Here is a 4,114-nt window from a genome sequence, read left to right as displayed (position 1 = left end):
GTCCCCAACAAGATGGTTTGACATAGTAGTAATAACAATGGACTCAAGTATCACAACACTTGTAAGAATGCACAGGACCAGGCAATGATCCAGTCTCTTATGCGTAAGATCTTCGTCAGTCAGGATCAGTTCTATGGCACCTAACAACAACAGTAACTATAATAAGAATCGTTTCTAAATTTTGCCAGGTAATACTGCAAAGCCAATTAAACTGCAAGGTCAGTGGCTCAAGCTCACCAGCTGCTCCTCGGAAACCCTCTACAGGGTCGCTATGGGTCGGAATCGACTTGACAGCACTTCAGAACAGCACAACACTATACAACTGCATTTTACCATCTTACCTCTATGCTTTCTGCTTCTACTCAATTTAGCACTTGTGTCCTTATCAAAATATGTCTTATTATTTAAAAACACAGTTGCCTCTTAGGTAAAAATGACATTTACTGAACTAAAAATGGAAGGTAGAATTTTTTTTTCTAATAAAACTAAGTTTATTCAATACCCTAGTAGGAGTTTTGATTATAAGTATCCAACAGTATATAAAGTACAAAACAGATTTTCAATTTCTAATATATTAATACAAAGTGAATGATTATATACAGTAACTCTACAAGCAAAGAGAGGTGGAAAGGGAAATGAAGACTGTGGTTGCAGTCTAGTAATAAATAAATAAATACAGAAGAAGAGATGAACCTTATTATAGTATAGTCTACCAGTTGTTCCATGGAAGAAAGATGAGACGTTCTGCTCCTGTAAAGATTTACAGCCTCGGAAACCCTGTACAGGGTTGCTATGGGTCGGAACCGACTCCACGGCACATAACAATAACAACAAAACCACCAATACCGCAGCCAAAATGTACAAAAAAAAAAGAGAGAGAGAGAGAGAGAAAAGGAACCATTTCAAAAATAAATCAGAAGGAAGAAGATTGGGCTGGGACTCTTGTAAAAACACTTCAATGACTGGGGGAGAGCCGACCCAATTCACTATGTCGTCTGTGCATATGGTGGTATGTAGGTTTTCGCCAAAAGGAAGAAACACAAAATCTTCAGTTTAGATAATGAAATATAAAACTATAGGCTGTCCATACAAATTAGCTCATTCCTTATTGATATTTATACTATCCAATGTTTTTTTAATCCAGTTTTAAAAATAAGCACTGGATAGTGTTACTATTTGTTACTATTGGACTCCTGGTGTGGCGCTGTGGGGTAATGCATCAGACTACAAAGTCTTTTGAACTGTAAGTTCGGTGGTTCAAGTTCACCAGCTATTCCTTGAAAATCTATACAGAGTTGCTATGGGCGATGGCACTTAACAACAACATTGTCGCTATTGAGCAAAGTGCTCCTCCCTCAATTACAAACTCTTAACTGGTGATAGGTTTTTCCTGATCTCTCAGAAAGAGGCAATGAGAGTACTTTGGTTTTGGGTTCAAGAGAGAGGTCTTTCATGAAGATTTTAGAATTCAAGCGATTCATTCAGGATTTATTTTTTCATCAAAAATCTCAATATTCAAAAAGCTTGACTAAGGGAAGCCAAACAAAAGCAACTCACTCAGCATTGACACACACCTCTTTTCTTTTAGTAGAATTTTATTTTAAATGTACATTGAAGAAAACATAAAAACCCCAAATAGATCAAAACAAATCAAACGCCCACTCTACATAGATAAAACCTTCACAAAGATCATCTGAAGTAAGTCAGAGCGAAAACTGAATTGTGCAGATTTTCAATGAAGTCACCAAACAGTCATACAACTCAAGCAAAAGTTCATTATTTATAAACTCAGCAAACCCTCTAAGAAATGTGCCCCAAGCATTCGCCTTTGCTTTATACCATCTTGAAGGCTTGCAGATTTTATTTTCCAGATAGTTTAACATTTTTTAATAGAGTGTGTTTGTTCTCCATCATGTTGTAATGCTTTGGTGCCAATTTAGGATTGGTTATCCTAAAAACTTGCCATTTTCCCAAGAGAAGCTTTGATTCTGTTTCAGAGGTTTCATATAAATAAAATTTTTATCAAATATTAATATGGAGGGAGGTCAAACTGGATACAAAATATACAATCACGTTACCTCTCTGTATATTCAGTCATCACTTTCTACTTCAAGGTTTTTCTGCCTAAAACCTTACTCTGTCCTGCTTAATATTTCAGTAGTATAGGCTTGAATCTTCAAAATGTTGGCAAGACCTTAATATTAAAAAATTATTAACAAATACCTCTAGGGGCAAGTCCAGGTTATTGAGTTATGACAAATTTATTATCATGAGGGAAAACAAGTGTAGCCACACATCTTTAAAAATGTCCCCACCACTGCTTCTCAATATGTTGTTGTTGTTGTTAAGTACTGTGGGGTCGGTTCCGACTCACAGTGACCCTGCACAGGGTTTCCAAGGCTGCAAATCTTTACAGGGGGAAAAAAAAAAATCTTTACAGGAGCAGACAGCCTCATCTTTCTCCCACATAACAGCTGGTAGTTTCAAACTGCCGACCTTGAGGTTAGCAGCCCGATTTGTAACCACTATGCTACCAGAACTTCTTGCTTCTCAATATAGAAAGACTAAAACTACATATGGTTTATCATTCAACAAAATCCCATCTGTCCCCTGAAACTCTCCTTTTCATTCATTAAAAGGGGATTAAAAAAAGACTCCAAGAGGAGTTTACAGCAGCATTCAGCTTTCCTATGAAATACTCAGCATCTTATATATTATATGCACATTTGTGTGTGTGTGTGGACTAGACACTGGCTTCAAAGTTTGTGGGACTAGGGAGAAAAATAACTCATTCAAAACCATTCTACACATTGTCTTTAGGCAGAATAGCAAGTATCCAAGTTAAAATAGGAGAGTTACTTTGTTGTCTTTCCAAACTTTAAATTGTTTTTTGTTCCCCTTCTACATAAATCTCAGTTACCACTGCTGAGTGGAGATGGGTAGAAGCCCAGGCCCCTACTCCTCCAGCTTCTCAGCTTCTGCTTCCTTACCTGCTGCATCAAGGCTTGAATAGGTGCATGTCGATGAGGACTTCCCCAAAGCGGCCTTTATAGATAATCCCACAACATATTTTCTGTCTTTTCCAGTACGTAAGATCTAAAAAGGAGAAGACAGGTGTTCTATTAGAGCCAGAAGCCATCTCTGTATGTGAACCATCATCTATCTGACTTGTTACTATAACAAGGAGACTGGGCTGGAGAGGCACTTGAGTTGGTACTGTGAGTGAGCATCAGTTAGGACATCTAAATTCCTTCTGTAGTTTACTGATCTGGTTCCAGATAGAGTTTTCACTTTCTTTGGTTTCAATGTAGGTTTTAGACCGGGCCTTGCTCCTGCATCTACCTTTTGATTCCAATTCTTTTTTTTTTTTTTTTTTGATCCTGTTGGCAAGCTTCTTCCATCTTTTCCCAAGTAGGATGCAGGCATTGCAGATGTCTCCTGAACGAGTCTCATGCAACCCAAAACAGCTCTGGAAGTCCTTTTCATAGCGTTTACTGTCAGTGAATCAAGAACTCAAGGACGTGGCTCTGCAAATACAGCAGCCCTCTATACTTCAATACATCTTTGGCTTGTGAAAACCAAACAACTTTTCTTCTGAGCAACTGTCTTCCAAAAGTAGCTGTTTCATGCGCAAAAAAGTTCCCAAGGTGTGGAGTGCATGCCAGACCAGACCCCTCTATCTCAAACTCCCTTGTCTAGAAAAATTATTTCCTGCAGTTCTCTGAAAGTAGACTTTTAAAAACAAGAATTTCAATAGACAGCAGAATTTTTGTTTGTAAAAGTCTATAGTTTACAAGGTGTGGTTTTATTATGTTTGTGGTTCTATAGTGTTTGCCTTCTGGTTCAATTTTTTATTATCTATATTCTATTCATTTCAAATTAGGAAAAACTACTCTTCATAGGTTGAATCCATGGGGTGATACTTAACAGAATAGACTTAGAAAAACAAATAATCAGACCTATGCACTGTGATTTCCCAAGATGAGTTCAACTTAGCTCCAGGGAGAAGCTTTTCAATGCATTGAGCCCAGTTAAGTAGAGATAGAAAAGTGGAAGTCGGAGTCCAAGAATTCCCAATACTGTAAATCCAGTTCTTGAACATCCACATTATTTT

The 4,114-nt window shown here is 37.6% G+C and overlaps 1 pseudogene; it reads right to left on the bottom strand.

The window, feature by feature from the left end:
• Positions 1 to 2,916: 2,916 nt before the first annotated feature.
• On the bottom strand, positions 2,917 to 3,628 carry LOC102839042 (annotated as a pseudogene).
• Positions 3,629 to 4,114: the final 486 nt, after the last annotated feature.

Source organism: Chrysochloris asiatica, unplaced genomic scaffold (assembly GCF_000296735.1).
Source record: "Chrysochloris asiatica unplaced genomic scaffold, ChrAsi1.0 scaffold00021, whole genome shotgun sequence".
Classification (NCBI taxonomy): domain Eukaryota; kingdom Metazoa; phylum Chordata; class Mammalia; order Afrosoricida; family Chrysochloridae; genus Chrysochloris; species Chrysochloris asiatica.
This window is presented reverse-complemented; position numbering and strand designations above follow the sequence as displayed.